Here is an 18,379-nt window from a genome sequence, read left to right as displayed (position 1 = left end):
GCATGATGTGGTGGCAGCTCTACTGATCATATTATATACCAGTGCTATTGTCATAATTTAAGGCGCTTGCCAAGAGGAGAGGGGTTTCCGTGCAACCAGAAACCCCCTCTGCATTTGCCTGTCAGTGGATACCATTTGCATGAATCTGCCATCAACTGGTATGAGGGGGATAGGTATATTCAGCCATACAGTATTCTACCATCTCACCGGAGGAAAGCCACCTCGCCAGCGGGATGCAGTTAAGATCCCGGCGGTCGGGATCCCGGTGTTCAGAATCCCGACGCCGGAATCCCGACCGCCGAAATGCCGACACTTTCTCCCTCCTGGGGTGTCCACGACACCCCTGGAGGGAGAATAAAATAGCGTGCCGAGCGTAGCGAGGCACCGGGCCCGCTGCGTGGCGAGCGCAGCGAGCCCGCAAGGGGGGGCGATCCACGTCCCCCCCTTGTCGGCATTTCGGCTGTCGGGATTCCGGCGTCGGGATTCTGAACGCCGGGATCCCGACCGCCGGGATTCAATACTGAATCCCTCGCCAGCACCACTGGGATACCCACAATTAACCAAAGAGCTATTTGGAAGAACCCTTTTGCAACTGGGACATAATACCATCTATTATTGGACAACAGGATCAGAGGCTACGGGTGACTATATTATTTACAATACATGTTTCTCTTTTATTTTTCATTTTTTTGTACTATTATTGTTATTTCTGCAAATAACATATTAGCATGCTATTTTTAATTATTGTAAAATATGTTTACTATTAAAAATATGTATTTTTTTCATTTAAACATGTATCAAATTTATTTTAGAGCGCAGCAAAACCAGTTTCCTGCACCACCCTGATGGCGGCTGCGTCATCACCTCCCGTGGGTGTGGATCGTATTGTCGACCCGACTTAGGTCAACAGTCATTAGGTCGACAGGGTTCTAGGTCGACATGGGTGAAAGTCGACAGGTGTCTATGTCGACATGGGACAAGTTCGACAGGGGTTTTGGTCGACAAATGCGTTATGGGTTAAGTCGACAGGTTGTGATGTCGACATGGATTTTTTCACAGTTTTTATTACCCGAATGTCGACACAGTCGACAAGGATACAGTTGGAAGTCAACCGCAGCCCCTCACATCGCTCGCAATGCTTCGGGCATGGTGCCTCGCTACACTTGGCACACTATTTTATTCTCCCACCACTCCCTAGTGGATGGTAGGGCATGAAATACCGCCTGTCGGCACATGTCGGCTCAAAAAACTGTGAAAAAACCCATGTCGACCGTGCGACCTGTCGACCTAACCCATGTCGACATAACGCAATTGTCGACCTTCATCCATGTTGACCTAGAACCCTGTCGACCTAGAACCCTGTCGACCCAACGGTGTCGACCTAATGACTGTCGACCTAAGTTGGGTCGACAATACAACCGTATCCCCTCCCAGTGGGTGCACATTTGGCGCAATGCAGTTTTTTTGGTCCGATTCTGGACTCTCTGGGCCAGATTCTCTAAGCTTCAAAAGTGATAAAATGGAGAGTGATAAACAGCCAGCCAATCAGCTCCTGTCTGACCTTTTTCAAACACAGTCTGTGACATGGCAGGTAGGAGCTGATTGGCTGGCTGTTTATCACTCTCCATTTTATCACTTTTAAAGTTTAGAGAATCTGGCCCAATGTCTTTGCAGCCTTCATTTATTTCATTTAAGTATTTTTGAATATTCTTGTATTTTTTATAAATAACAAACAAACATTTCTCTGCCACGTACAGGCCTCTGGGTCATTATGGATTATTGATGTTTGTATTGATTATATGGTGTATACACAGGCGCACGGCGGACGATGGAAGGTTTAGCCGCACAATCCTTTATAAACACTGCTCGGGGATTAGAACATTTGCTCTACAAGGAGACTCCGTGAAACACAAATAAAAGACAAACAAACAGCACAGGATCTATTTCAGCGGACGCTATCTCCGGGCTACACCCAGTTTCACAGATAGAGGCCATTTTTTCCCCACCACACCCAGGAGACCGCAGTATATAACTGATCTGATAATATATAGCAGCGAGCGTATGATCTGGTGTATCACAGAATGCCAGCACATGGGGGAAGCCCACAGGAGGAGTGGGCCCATGTGCCACGAGTTTACCTAGTGGTCGGAGAGATTGACCGGTCCTCGTAAGGACACAGGGAATGTATAAGGGGTGGTGTTGTTGAATGAGTAGGGTTGAATGAGTTTGTTGCGGCAAGGAATCTGACGGGGCGGGACGGGGTGGACATAGTGCCGTCGACACAATGCAGGAATGCTGCACGAAATCCCCAGGAATGCACCACAATACAGCAGGTGTTTGCACAGCGGAATCCATGCACAGGGGACCGGCTGATAACACACATGCAAACATTTAAAAGGGCAGGCAACCATTTATGCTATAGGACAGGTGCTGTAGGACAGGTGCTGTAGGGTAGATGCTATAGGACTGGTGATAGAAGGGAGATGCTATGGGACAGGTTCTGTAGGGCCAGCTACCATTTATGCTATAGGACAGGTGATAGAGGGGAGATGCTCTAGGGCCGGCTACCATTTATGCTATAGGGCAGGTGCTATAGGACCGGTGCTATGGGACAGATGCTATAGGGTAGGTGCTCTAGGACAGATGCTATAGAGGAGGTGCTATGGGACAGGTGTTATAGGACAGGTGCTATAGGGGAGGTACTATAGGGCAGGTGCTATGGGACAGGTGCTATTAGGTAGGTGCTATAGGGCAGGTGTTATAAGGCAGGTACTATAGGGCAGGTGCTATTGGACAGGTGAACTAGGGCAGGTGCTATGAGGCAGGTGCTATAGGACAGGTGCTATAGGACAGGTGCCATGGGAGAGGTGCTATATGGCAGATGCTATAGTGCAGATCCTATAGGACAGGTTCTATGGGACAGGTGCTAATGAGGGAGGTGCTATAGGACAGGTTCTATGGGACAGATGCTATATAGGACAGGTGCTATGAGGCAGGTGCTATAGGACAGGTGCTATAGGGTAGATCAGGGCTGGGCAACACCGGCCCTCCAGATGTTAGTGAACTACACATCCCAGGATGCTTTGCATTAGTTTTGCTATGTGGCCATGCTGAAACTGATGCAAGGCATGTTGGGATGTGTAGTTCATCAACATCTGGAGGGCCGGTGTTGCCCAGCCCTGGGGTAGATGCTATAGGACAGGTGCTATAAGGTAGGTGCTGTAGGACAGGTGCTATAAGGCAGGTGCTGTAGGACAGGTGCTATAAGGGCGGTTTCACACTGTCCGGCTTCTGCCGGACGGTGAAATCCCGCACGGCCAGGGAGCCGTGCCGCACACACTAGTTTATCATGGAAGGGATGGCCACAGCACGGCAGCCGTCCCTTCCAGTGGTGGGATCCGGCTGCAGCCATGCGGCCGGGCCGTGGCCGTCCCGTGTGAATGGACACAATAGTGTCCATTCACAACTAATGTGTGCGGCACGGCTCCCTGGCCGTGCGGAATTTCACCGTCCGGCAGGAGCCGGAGTGTGTGAAACCAGCCTAAGGCAGGTGCTGTAGGACAGGTGCTATAAGGCAGGTGCTGTAGGACAGGTGCTATAGGACAGGTGCTATAAGGCAGGTGCTGTAGGACAGGTGCTATAGGACAGGTGCTATAAGGCAGGTGCTGTAGGACAGGTGCTATAAGGCAGGTGCTATAAGGCAGGTGCTATAAGGCAGGTACTATGGGGCCTCATTCACAGGAAATCAGAGCAAACAAGAAGAAATTGGGAACAAACCACGTTGCGATGAGGGGATGGGGGCGGCTTGGGGATGTAAATGCCTTTATATTCCTGCATGTAGGTAACAGATACTGAGCAGCGTTTCCTGTGTTATTAGAATGATGCCTTTTTACTTCCGACTACACCAGACCACATGCCTCATATACACCCGATGCAACGTTCGCACCTTATCCCCACAGCAATTATCACCATGGCGACTGATCTGCATTGGGATCATTACCTGTGAGCGGATCCCAGGAGCGTTGGTTCCATTGTGCTCCTGCAGCCAATTAGCCATAAGCTGTTATTGTAGTCTGAGTAGAAGGATGCGATGAACCATGAGGCTCCGTTTGCAGAGCGCTCCGCAACCTATGCAAAATGTGTCTGTTTCTTGCACGCATTTCACACCAGCGGTTTTGTGGCGAAATGCATCAGCCCCAACTATGGAAACGATGGCAGTGGAAAAGGAGCTCAGTTTGGGCTGCCAATCACATTGCTGCTCTCATACCTGCAGTAACGAAGGCTTGGTCACCATGGGCAACGTCACATGTTTCCATGAACCCCACTGCTGTGGGTAATAAGCAGATGGGTTGGAGTTGCAGTGTCTAGATGAATAGTCAGGAGGTTGACACCAAAAATGTTGACAAGCAAAAGGTTGACATGTGAAAAGGTCAACAGTCAATAGGTTGACCACTATTGATCGACAGGCCAAAAGTTGACACATGAAAAAGGTCGACATGCCATAGATCGATGAATTTAAAAGGTTGACAAAAAACAATAAGCCAAGATGGGAAATGTCGACACGAAAAAGGTCGACAAGAGTTTTTCACGTTTTTTTACATTTACGCCGGAAATCTTGTTTGCACATTCGCACTCCACCTGCAGAGCGGCCGGGCAGGGGGGGAGGGGGGGGGGGCAGATGGAGGGTGACACTGGGACAAGCATACGGAATGTTCTGGACATGGCGGTGGTATTGCACAAAGTGGGGTCTTCAGATGGTTCTGGGATTAACAGTAGATAATGTCAACAGTCACTATTGGTTGTCAGCATAGTTGCCTACATTCTGATGCATTCTGCAGGAGACTCCCTGAAATAACAGCAATCTTCCTCTCTCCCTCATTAGTCTAGCAATCTCCCTCATGTCACCTAGCCCACATTACACTGTTACATCATAGTTACCTCCCCTCCTGCATTCTGCAGGAGACTCCCTGACATAGCAGCAATCTCCCTCTCTCCCTCATTAGTCTAGCAATCTCCCTCATGTCACATAGCCCACATTACACTGTTACATCATAGTTACCTCCCCTCCTGCATTCTGCAGGAGACTCCCTGACATAGCAGCAATCTCCCTCTCTCCCTCATTAGTCTAGCAATCTTCCTCGTGTCACCTAGCCCACATTACACTGTTACATCATAGTTACCTCCCCTCCTGCATTCTACAGGAGACTCCATGACATAGCAGCAATCTCCCTTTCTCCCTCATTAGTCTAGCAATCTCCCTCATGTCACCTAGCCCACATTACACTGTTACATTTTTGGGGAAAAAAGGAATGAGAGACAGGTACATTTACATTGAATCATCAGAACCATTTCCCAGCAATTTACCAAGTACAGTAGCTCTTACTAACTGCTTTGGGGATCATCTACATTTGAATATAAGTAATTTTAAAAGATTCCTCTCAGATGTAGCAGTACACAACCACGCTTCTAGGTGCCACGTTCACAATGTATTTTCACAATATCTCCATATATGGAACTAGACACGCCCTTTGGGAGGAGAATGACACGCCCCCTCAATGCAACATTCTACTACTAACTATAATCTCCCTGAAACTAGTTTTCAAAAGTAGGCAAGTATGGTTGACAGTGATTAGGTAGACACTTAAAAATGCTCCACATGCACTAGGTCGAAACTAGGTGACAAAAGCTCATCACAAGCAAAATGTTCGGCAGGGAAATGTTTGACACAGGAAAAGGTCAACTCAAGTTTTTCATGTTTATTGTTGTCTGTGTCGACATATATGTATACATATAAGTGTTCTGTGTCCCCTCACATGGCTTGCTGCTCCCGATACACTTATATTCCTCCTCCATGCTCACTTGGATCGTGAAGTAAGATAAAGTCAGTTTAAAAAAAAAATCATGAAAAACTAATGTTGACCTTTCCCGGTGTCGACCTTTCCCGGGTTTTGTGCTTTTCAATTGCTTGCAACTTTAACAGTAACTTATGCCACGTTGAGACCGGGCGTGAGCGTAAATACGCCCGATATAGGGGTGCATCATCTACACCTAGTATAAGGCAGGCGTATGCACCCTGAGGATGTTCAATTGTAGCAAGCCTGGAACACACAAGATATGTGCAAGCTTCTGTGGCACTACAAATGCCTGCATGCCCTGTAAATGTGTACGTATACTGCCAGTTGTGGAACTACAAGCCCCAGTGTGCACATTGATAATCTGTAAGCAGACAGCGGGCTCCCTTGTTAGGAGTTGACTCAAAGTCAGTCCTAGAGGCTGTGTACAGTGGGCGGGGACACGGGAGGTGTGATAAGAGTTACTACACATGTGTAAGTGTATACAGTGAGTATATATATAAGGAGCTCCGGGCTAGTGACTGCACTTCCTGTACCAGCGTGTAAGTACTAGTGACAGAAGAATGCGTGCAGGGACTGAGAGCAAGCACACAGCACACCTACAGTGACAGCCACCTGGGGAGAAGGTAAGGTGCAGGAGGCGAGGTGCCCTGCTCGTCTGTCACACTGACATATACTAGTGAGTCCCTGGTGATACCCTCAGCCTGTGCAGGAGACACATCACAGGGGCAAATCTGACAATGTTCACGGCAAATAATCTTATATATATCTTATCTTATATCATTATGTTACAGGGTGTGTGTGAAAATTACAGTTAGGAGCTGGGTGGCTGGTACTTTTTCTCTCTCCACATTATTACTTTTCAAGCTTAATACATATAGCAGTGTCGCTGATATCACTACTGATGATTCTAGCTGAGGACAGCGCTGATGGTGACATCATTATCATAGCTACCGTGTGACCTTATTCAAGTATTCATTGACGTTCCTGTCAGTGGTCAATGTATTTTAATTATATGTTATCAAGTCATTTTTTTGCAACACATTGCGGCGGCACAAATCGAATATTTTATAGTGTCGCAGTGCGCCGACCGTATTGTAAGATGTATTATTATTAAAATTTATTGTCACTTATGCTGGCCACACATCAGACCAACTTTTCTCCAACCATCCAACTAGTTGGTTGGATGGAATAAAAACCTGGTACTGGACGGGAGCAAATGTAATTTGTAATTAAGTCATTTGTTTCCCGAATCTGAAAATGGACAAAAACTGTCACTCAGACAATGCACTGTAGTTGGACCTGTTTGATTTAAACAATTTCACTGAATGTCTTTGTCCATTCTCCTGAGTTTGTGACCAAATTGCTTATTGGCATTCGCCCCCCATAGAGCAACCAGTCTAACCAACCAACTAGTTGGATGGTTGGAGGAAAGTTGGTCTGATGTGTGTCCAGCATTAGATGGCGTCTCTTATCATGTTGCTCCTTACTGTCATTATTCAACATGGCAGTTAGGAGCTGGTTTCTGACAAAATCTTTCTTAGATGGACAAAACCATGTGCACTGCAGGTGGGGCAGTAGTAACATGTGCAGAGATAGTTAGATTTGGGTGGGGTTTTACTTCAAATTGAGATCTATATTGCAGTGTAAAAGTAAAGCAGCCAGTAATTACCCTGCACAGAAACAAAATAACTCACCCAAATCTAATTCTCTCTGCACATTTTACATCTGCCCCACCTGCAGTGCACATGGTTTTGTCCATCTAAGAAGGATTTTGTCAGAAAGAGCGAACTAGAATAAGGCCCTAGGAGCGTCCTAGGAAACACTGGGTGTAGGACGTGTACGGCGCAGCTGAAGCTAGTAGACATTTCCGTGGAAGCACCCTGGCCCTATTCTAGTACCCGTGGCCCCATGTTTGCACTTTATCACTGATCTTGATTTACTTATTGGGCGCTGATGAGTCACGGCAGCCTGACGTCGCCGGCGGATCTGTGGTTACAAACCGTCCACAAAGCACCTGCTGGGAATACATTTCCGTAGTGCACACGCATGACCGGTGGTGCGTGGCTCTGCTCGACGCCTGTCTGCAACGCCACAATGGTGGCGGGGGCGCTCAGCCTTGACACAAGGATGTTTTAGGATAAATAGGGGAAGACTGAGATTTATATCCATTATGGGGAGATGTTTCACGCCTTGGGGGACCATTTAATAGCTTGCCCCCTCGGTTTCCCATATATCGTCCACGCTAAAGCGATTAAACGTGGCCCGTTTCAGTTTATATGGACCCAGTTTCTACGTTCGAGTGCATTTTAGGACCCTAAAACCGAATGCGATGATCCGGGTCAAAAAATGTATTTGAAACAGTTTGAAGCCGGTCTGCTGGGGGAGATGCATCAAAGCTTGGAATACTAACCAATCAGCTTCTGTCACTTGGCGGGATGCTCCAGGAGGTGATTTCTCTGTCTATAAGATTTGATGCATCTCCCCCCCGCGCGTGTATATGTGTAATATTTTTCCCATTCATAAAAATCTGCATTAATGATGATATTTGGAACGCAACATGGTTGTAAATCCTGAGGTTGGCAGTAGTCCCACCGCGTATCGATTTTCCATGGCAGTTACGCTAAGGTATATGAATTAAATAACATCGGTCATGAACCTAAATTAATTCTTGTAGGGATAACATATACCTAGATGATAACGCGGGCGAGGGGGTGAGCTGGCGGGGGTGTGTGTGTGTGTGTGTGTGTGTGTGTGTGTGTGTGTGAGCATGTGGGGAGATCTCTGATTCCTGTTGACAGTTTTGCAGTTACTGAACCTCCGCTGTATAAAAACCACAGAATGCAGTTCTGACTTTTATGCTTTCGAGTTCCTCCCACGTTCATTTCCATGGTCGACATAGTCAAGACCTATATCTTGGCAAGTGCAGCGAGCCATGTGATGGGACTCAGTACACGAATATGGTGTCCATGTAAGCCTATGTCCACAATCATATGACACAACAAAAGGAAACCTGTTGTCAACCATTTCCTCACCAACATTTCCTCTTGTGTCGACCTTTCGAATACATCAACCTTCTGCCTGTCGACCTAGACACTGTCCACCTAACGACCCGCACTCTGTGGGTAGTGAGGGGAGCAGTGAGCTGAAGATTTGCCTAGGTGGCCATAAAACCTTGCACCTCCCCTGCACCCTGTGCACTTGAATTGCTCTGTCGGGCACCATCTAGTGGCTGTCGTCATGCACAGCACTTGAATCCCCCCCTCCGTAGAGGCCAGGAGCAACATTAGCCTTTTATTATACGGGCTGTATTACATACCTCCCAACAGTCCCGATTCCCGCGGGAATGTCCCGGTTTTCAGGGACGTTCCCACATCCCTCCTGGTGCTGGCAGGGGCGGGGGGGCTGTTGGGAGTCCCCCCTGTCAGCTTCTGAGCAGCGCTAAATAGACGATGTGCGCATGCGAACAGCGTCTGTTCCCCCAGCCCCAGCCCTCTGGCCATGCCCCCACAGCATCAAAAAGGGGGCTGGCCTCGCCTTAAAGACGCAATCATAGGCCATGCCCCCTTTCCGGTAAGCCACGCGCCCAGATTTCGGGCATGTGCCTTGGGCGTGCGCCAGTGTCCATCCTTACGGAGACTACAAGTTGGGAGGTATGGAATTATGTTATTATTATTATTATTATTATTATGTCATATGTTAAATATATACAGGGTGAAATGTAATAGGATGAGAGATTCAGAAAGTGATAGATTTGGTAAGAAATCTCCAGGGGTTTTTTTTAAAGCGGCAATCATTTACACGGCAAAACCAGTGTGATTTTGCAGTGTAAATGATTGGCGCTTTAAAAAAACCCTGGAGATTTCTTACCAAATCTCTCACTTTCTGAATCTCTCATCCTATTACATTTCACCCACAGTATTTATATGGTTACGGTGCTCCTCGGTGATTTGTAATATCCATATAGCATACATTAAAGATTGCAATATCCCATCTATCATGGCACCACAAATCTGTCTCCTCGCACATCACTGCCGACGCCGTCGACTTGATAAATATGTACTGACACAGAAGACAGTTGTGCAAGCTTCCTCCTGACATGTAACTTATACAGGGAGGCTGCTGCACAACAGCCTCACACACACAGACACACACATACACACACACATACACACACACACACACACACACACACAGCCTTCCGCCTCTTGTGGTCACTGACTCCTCTCCATCTGGGGCTGACAGCAGGAACCTGCTGGCTGCGAATCAGAGGCTCTCCCCTGGGTCAGCTCCTGGATCCCCTCGCAGGAGCCAGCCAGCATCCTCTCTCCAGGCATCTTCTCCCAGACAAGGTCAGAGCGATGAGCCCCTCCAATCATACCCCAGCTAGAGATGGCTGCAGGCTGCAGGGATTTATCCCCAGCATCAGCATCAGGCACCTCCAGCTGTGCAGAATACGACCCCCTTCCCCTCTCTCTCCGCCAGGGATGGGATGTGCATGCAGATAGGGTGAGAGGCCTGCATCAGACATATCACTGCACCCTGCAGCATCGTATCACTGAGCCAGGGACTATGATAGCATGGCAGAAGGTACACTACATACATCATCCCCTCAGAGTCTGCTGCAATGACTCAGATACGTCTTCCCGTCGCCACTCTGGTTTCTAAGATACCAATGTGCTGTAATGTGATTTACTCACAGAAGCTCCTGTTTCCTCAGCCATTATTTAACCCGTTCACGACCGGCATCCACATTTACGTAGGGCGGTCTGTCATGTATGGGGGCCTATTTACTATTACTATTCGCAGAGATCTGTTGTCGTCGCTTATCGCAGCGCCACAGAATCCGCAATCGCCCCAATAGTCTTATGCTGTGTACACACGGGGGCGATTTTGTCTAATATCTCTGGTCGCTGGTCGGGACACTGAACGATATATCGCTCATCGCGAGCGATATATCGCTCAGCAATATATCCCCGTGTGTACGGGGCTTTACACTTATCACCGAAATATCGCTGGGGCACCAACGACTCTGGCCGACGTTTGTGCATCATGGGGTCAACAGTCTCTAGGTCAACATGGCATAGACAAATGGTCGACATGAGAAATAGGTCTACATGAAAATGGTGAGGTTTCACATGTTTACATATCAATGTCGACATCTGTTGATATGGACCCCCCATATTGTAGCATGTTGGCTCGCCATGCTTCATTCTGTTCCCATTTGCAGTCCATGTGAAAAACACGATTTTCATGTATCATGTCGACCTATTGCTTGTGTCAAGCTTTTGTCTACAGTATGTCATGATGACCTTGGGCTTGTCATTCATGGTCGACACATTGACTGTCTATCTAGACACCGCATGAGCAGGAACTGAGAGCGCTTAAGAGGGATCTCTGGGATCCCTTTCCTGTTACCTCTCAGAGAATGTAGGTCATAGGTTACCAGGCCTAGCCAACTTGTGGCTCTCCAGATGTTGTGAAACTACACATCCCAGCATGCATTGCTACAGTTCTAGCATTCCATAAGAGCAAAACTGTGGCAGACAGTGCATGCTGGGGTGTGTAGTTTCACAACAGCTGGAGATCCACAGGTTGGCCAAGCCTGATAGCTTATAGTGGCTGAAGATGGCGGTAACTACCGGGCCTTATGGGGCTTTTCAATAAAAATTGACAGTTAGAAGCTAACTGGTTGCTTTGGGAAACTTCACCAATTTATCTCTCTCTGAGACTTGATGCATCCCCCAGTAAGTACCTTAGCTGGGGCTCATTGCAAAAAGACTCTTCCTCCTACATGGAAATCCCGGCGCTGTCGTCACCTTGGTTTCCTCACTGCGGGGAAGTGGTCTGTAATTGCTGTTAGCCAACATTCTATAGATTACACCATGCATTGCGGCAGCTGGGAATGTGGTTCCCAGTTATGTAACTATGGGTGACGGTAACATCGAAGGCGGGGGCCAGTATTTCCTGATAACAATGTCATTGCTAATTGGACAAGGGATGCTCCAGACAGCCAATAGCAGGCCTGTCCTCCCAGCGCTCCCCAACAATCAGAGAGGACAGTTGGGGAGCAGAATAAAAACATACAAAGTAATATGGCACATACTGAGGCAGATGTATTAAGCCTTAACATAAAATGCAAGGGTGATAAAGAGAGATAAACGTCCAGCCAATCACCTGCTAACTGCCATGTTACAGGCTGCGTTTGAAAAAAGTCAGTAAGGAGCTGATTGGCTGGACGTTTATCTCTCCTTATCACCCCATTTTCACCATTCAGCATCCCAAGCTGAATAACCCCTTAAATACGGCATCAAATCACCCACTTCCTCAAGGTCATGCACCCTGATGACATCAGTGGTCCTCCCTCCGGCCAGTGAACACCTGCGTTTTCTGAGGCACTCCCAGTGTTACCGCCCCCAAACAGCCGCAGGGTGTCAATCACCTTGCCTTCGGACAGTGAAGACTAGCCTTCGCTAGTTCCATTCGTACAGATGGCTCGCACATGAGCGGCTGTCCGATAATTGGCAGGCCTGTGTATTTTCAGTCGAGCGTGCAGCCCTGAATCGGTCCCTATGCGTGGGTGGCTTTGTCATTATTCCAGCTCAGAAGTTGGGTCGCCATTACACATTCCGCTGCAAATGGCGTCATTCAGACGCTTTCCCGGTGATCTGGTCCACCCCTCCGAAATGCGTGAGTCCCTCTGACGGTCCGTTACAGTGGGCATTTTGTCACCTGCGACCGTTCCCTCCCTGTAATACAGGGATGGGGAACCTTCGGCCCTCCAGATGTTGCTAAACTACACATCCCAGAATGCCCTGCAACAGTTTTAGCATAGCCAAATAGCCATACTTGCCTACTTTTGAAAACTAGTTTCAGGGAGGTTATAGTTGGTAGTAAAATTATGCACAGCGCCCCATTGAGGAGGCGTGTCATACTCCACCCAAAGGGGCGTGTCTAGTTCCATATATGGAGAGATTGTGAAAAGGGATTGTGCATGTGGAATCTTTTAAAATGACTTAGATCCAAATGTAGATGAGCCCCAAAGCAGTTAGTAAGAGTTACTATACTGTAATGTAAATGTATCTATCGCTCATTCCTTTTTTTTTGTTTTCTTTTTTTATCCCAAAAAATGTAATTAATGTGGGCTAGGTGAAATGAGGGAGATTGCTAGACTAATGAGGGAGAGAGGGAGATTGCTGCTATGTCAGGGAGTCTCCTGCAGAATGCAGGAGGGGAGGTAACTAAGATGTAACAGTGTAATGTGGGCTAGGTGACATGAGGGAGATTGCTAGACTAATGAGGGAGAGAGGGAGATTACTGCTACGTCAGGGAGTCTCCTGCAGAATACAGGAGGGGCGGTAACTATGAGGCAAGTGTAATGTGGGCTAGGTGACATGAGGGAGATTGCTAGACTAATGAGGGAGAGAGGGAGATTGCTGCTATGTCAGGGAGTCTCCTGCAGAATGCAGGATGGTAGGCAACTATGCGAATAGCAAAACTGTATCAGGGCATGCTGGGATGTGTAGTTCAACAACAGCTGGAGGGCCTGAAGGTGCCCTATACCTGCTGTAATAAATAAGGGAGTATGTGTAGCCCACCGGCTGTCAGGCCTGTGATTATGACCGTGCTGCAGGCAATAGAAGAACTACAATTATCCTCCTTAGATCTGGGCTCCTGTGACGAGGCCGAGAATAGCAGAACACACAGTAGGAAGGAAGCGCAGCTACACAATGGGTCACACTGTGCAAACACAGCCCCCAGCAGAGGCGGAGAGTACAATACATGTGTATACTGTAGGTCAGTGTATGTGCAGCACTTCCCCGGTGTGTGATGCAGGCTGAGGGATAACAGCCGACGTCTCTGCCAGGTAACTGCGCAAGGTGAGTGAATAGATGTACAACAGCGGATGCAGCGAGGGTTTATTCACAAGGCAACTGACCATTTAGGGGAGGGACTGAGGGGGTGTTAGCAAATAAAATGCAGGAGTCGTAACCATTTCCAGGGGTTTCTGAGCCAAGCCCTGTAAGCACAGGGTGATATTAGCCAGTATTGCTGAACGCCCATATCGCCTGAGTTTTAAGTGTGTGCAGGGCGATAAGTCGATAGGACCACACTCACGCACCAGCCTTTAATGGTCGCTGGTCATCGGAGCATGCTCCTTTGATTATGGCTAAAAATCACTGCTTGCTGAAAATAACAGTGCACTGTACGATATGGTCGCTGAGCGATAATAACACAAAACTGCTCAGAGACCATATTGCACCGTGTGTACACACCTTGCTTGCTCAGAGTTCCGCTGACACGACCAATGTTGCGTCCATGTAGTGTAGACAAGACCGCTGGTTTATACTACGTAGGCTGGAGTGGGGTGGCGTTAACAATGGGGGGGGCCATTTCACCCATGAGGGGGGGTTAGCAATTAAAATTTTGGGGTTTTGGGGGCTTTTTACAATGGAATAAATGTTAAATTGGATCTCAGGGACCATTTCACATTGATTCCAATGCGTAGCGAGCCCGCGAGGGGCGGCGGTACGCATCCTCTGACCTTTTCATACCCCCACTATCCACATCGGTGTGGAGTTGATTTTATTTAGCGTGGCGAGCGCAACGAGCCCGCGAGGGGCGGCGGTACGCATCCTCTGACCTTTTCATACCCCCACTATCCACGTCGGTGTGGAGTTGCTTTTATTTAGCGTGGCGAGCCACCGAGCCCAAAGCGTGGCGAGCGGACGCAGAATACATGTAAAGTAATACGCGTCCCCTCGCGGGGCTCGGTGGCTTGCTGCACTCGCCACACTATTAGTATAGGGTGCTTATACAATTTAAAATCGCATTGCATCGCATTGTATACCTTATACAATTCTATACAATTTTAACATTGTATGACATCGGGGGAAATCTCATCGCATCGCATACCATCGCATGCCTTATGGTCTGCGATGGGCGCCGTGATAGTACACAAGTACTAAAAAAAATTCTATTTATTTATTAACAGTTTCTTATATAGCGCACACATATTCCGCAGCGCTTTACAGAATATATATATAAACACTCACATCAGTCCCTGCCCCAGAGGAGCTTACAATCTATATTACCTACCACATGTACACGCACACACAGACATTTTAGGATTAATTTTGTTGGGAGCCTATTAGCCTACCAGTATATATTTGGATTGTGGGAGGAAACCGGAGTACCCGGAGGAAACCCACGCAAGCACGAGGAGAATATACAAACTCCACACAGTTAAGCCCTGTACACACGGGGGCTGAGCAATATATTGCTAAGTGTCTCCTTGTCATCAGCGACCAGAGATGGTCGCTGATGCAAAGGAACCTCTGCCGGGGGAGCCGCAGAGGTAATCATCTCGCAGCGATTAGAATGGGGCTGAAAACGGGAGTGCGCACCCGGCGATTTATCGCCGGGGCACACTCCCATCAATGGCAATATGGTAGCCAGCGACCATATTCCCAGCGATTTCAGCCCCTATCTCCCCGTGTGTACACAGCTTAAGAGCCATGGTGGGAATCAAACCCATGACCTCAGTGCTGTGAGGCAGTAATGCTAACCATTACACCATCCATGCTGCCCACTGTCCTATATAAGGTAACATTACAGGTCATGATGGCGAATAAAAATGTTTGACTGGCAATTTTCACACCTATTTTGACAATTTCACTTGGCACTCAAAGGGTTAAGGAGAGAAGCTAGGGCCCTCCAGCTGTTGTGAAACTACAAGTCCCATCATGCCTTGCTATTAGGGAATGTGAGAACTATGGCAAGGCATGCTGGGATGTGTAGTTTCACAACAGCTGGAGGGTCAGAGTTTGGACATGCCTGCCCGGCTTGGCTGTCAGCCATTATTGGCTGGTCTGGGATTTTTCTTCTAAGGGTTATGCACTTACTCAGGACATAAAGTGGACGAGATAGACGGAAACCTATACCCTGACATGCCTGCAGCTAAGAAACTACCAGTAAAACAACCTGTCTTTCACCCTCATGTAAATCCCTGTGTAATAAACGTATGCTCATATCTTTTATTCTGTTATCCTCACACTGGGCGGGATGCGCTAACACGAAAATGCATTTTCGTATATTCTCTAAACCCCCTCCATGGGGGCAGCGCTGCGGAGGGAATCGCCTGTTTAAGCCCATTGACTTTGCTCCTTGGCACATTTGTGAGGAAACCGTCACGGATTCTTCCCAGAATGCCCTGCGACCCGAAAATCCGGGGACAGTGCACCTCATCGCAAGAGCTGTCCTTTGCGTTACTGATCGCATATGTTAGAGCATATACATTTAGTATGGATGCAGTAGCTGGTAGAAGGGGTCGGAAATGGGCGGCGGATGTTAGAACATCCAGCCCCCTCTGTCTGGGAACAATATGCAGCCAATATATATGTCTGATTACACCGTGCAGCCTTTATGATAAAACTATTTTAATATCATGATTTGCTGGAATAGTAAATACCAGTGTTTTACAATGTACTCAGTGATGCTTAGGTAATTGAAGCCATACAAGGCTGCTCTTTGCTTAGTCAGATACAGGATAACGTTGGGTACACACTAGTAGATCTAAAACCTCTTAATCTCTAACAACTTCAACCCGCTGGCTATAACAGAAACATGGCGCACACAATCACACAGCCTCCAGCACTGTCACATGGTAGTCTCACCTCACACACACCTCTAGGCCTGGTAACAGTAAAGGAGGTGGGATTGGAATATTATTATTACATGTTCTGGAAGATTTCTCTGCCTGGCTCCCTCACTTCCCAGCCCCTGACATCTCCACTGTCATCATGGGTAATTTCAACATCCCAAAATCTGCTGCTCATACCTGGCTATAGGGCTTCTCTCCAGGTCATAAATAGATCCTTTATGTGCAGGCTACAATCACTTTGTAGATTTAGTTTCCTGGTAGAACAAGTCTTTCACCTTCCAAACCTTCAGGAATTTCTGGAAAACATTTCTTAACACAACGTCATAAATTACTACTTTATTAAATCTCCCTGGGCTGTTCTACCTGATTACCCCCCCCCCCCCCTATTGTTCTGTTCCTTGTTACTCCCCCCCACTACTTTCCTCTTCCTCGTTACCCCCCTATTCTTCTGCACATAATTACTCCCCCCTCTTATTCTCCTGTTCCACATCCTCATCCCCCCCCCCCCCCATTATGGTGTTCCTCATTGCCTCCCTAATCTTCTGTACCTGAATACCCCCTCACCTCTATTCTCCTGTTCCTCATTACCCTCTACCCCCTTTTATTCTTCTGTACCTGATTACCCCCTCACCTCTATTCTCTTTTTCCTCATCCCGCCCCCCCCCCCTTTTATGGTGATACCCCCTTATTCTTCTGTACCTGATTACCCCCTCACCTCTATTCTCTTTTTCCTCATCCCGCCCCCCCTTTTATGGTGATACCCCCTTATTCTTCTGTACCTGATTACCCCCTTCCCTCTATTCTACTTTTCCTCATCCCGCCCCAGTGGCGCATGCAGGGGGGGTTTCTGTATACCCAGAAACCCCCCAGGGGTCTTAGGGCCCTAGGCTGAAAGCTTAGGGTCCCCTATTTAAATGGGTACAAGAATTTTAAAAATCGGCCCTTGGGAACCGGAGATATCTGACTTCAAAGCAGTGGTCCCCATCTAAGCCTGTTAATTGCTCTTCCCAGTCAGATATTTCAGGTTCTTTCTGACGTAGAGTTTTTCTGAGGGTATATTCCAAAAGCTAGGACTCTCCCCCTTTGATAGACATCAGTAACTTGTCTCTACTGTTCCCAGAACCAGAGATATCAGCCTTCCAGCAGCTGGTTACTGCTCCAGCTCCACACACCTGGTATGTAGTTTTATATGCTCATTGGCAGATTGCTCTGCCTACTGAACTCTGATCCCCTAGTCCCCAGTATCATTTGGTAGGTGGGATTCTCTATTTTTTAATTCCATTAAAATCTAAGAAATCTATTTCCGGGAACTGGAGATATCTGCAGTCAAGCAAGCTATCCTCCCACCAGAAAATTATGAATAATTCACCTGTTCCTCATTACCCACCTATTATGGTGCTCCCCCCCCCCCCCCAATTCTTCTGTACCTGATTACCCCCTTCCCTCTATTCACCTGTTCCTCATTACCCCCCATATTATGGTCCCCCCTCCTTCTTATTCTGTACCTGATTGCCCCCTCCCTTCTAATCTGCTGTTTTTCATTACCCCCCTATTCTCCTGTACCTGACTACCCCCCCCCCCCCTATTATGGTCCCCCCCCTCCTTCTTATTCTGTACCTGATTGCCCCCTCCCTTCTAATCTGCTGTTTTTCATTACCCCCCTATTCTCCTGTACCTGATTACCCCCCTCCCCTCTATTCTCATGTTCCCTGTTGACACCCCCTCCCTATTCTACCGTGACTGATTACCACCTTCCTCCCTACCCCCTATTCCACAGAACAAACCTCATGGGTATAGCTCTTTGCGTCGACAACATCTTTGTTGACTCTACAAGCTTGGCAGGATCGACAGGAAAAGGTTCATG

At 47.8% G+C, this 18,379-nt stretch overlaps 1 protein-coding gene across 2 annotated transcripts in view; it reads left to right on the top strand.

Moving 5' to 3' along the window:
- The first annotated feature begins 6,424 nt into the window (after window positions 1–6,424).
- LOC146037263 (uncharacterized) overlaps window positions 6,425–18,379 on the top strand; it is a 56,895-nt gene continuing 44,940 nt past the window's right edge. The window contains exon 1 of one of the 2 annotated variants that reach the window (XM_083161291.1): window positions 6,425–6,478. The gene's annotated coding sequence lies outside the window, so the exon portion shown is untranslated. Of the gene's footprint in view, window positions 6,479–9,998; window positions 10,205–18,379 lie in introns of those variants that run through there. The other variant, XM_083161290.1, reaches the window with a different exon arrangement.

This window comes from Crinia signifera, chromosome 9 (assembly GCF_055691185.1).
Source record: "Crinia signifera chromosome 9, ASM5569118v1, whole genome shotgun sequence".
Taxonomy (NCBI): domain Eukaryota; kingdom Metazoa; phylum Chordata; class Amphibia; order Anura; family Myobatrachidae; genus Crinia; species Crinia signifera.
The sequence above is the reverse complement of the archived record's forward strand: the minus strand, read 5'-3'. Positions and strand labels throughout refer to the sequence as shown.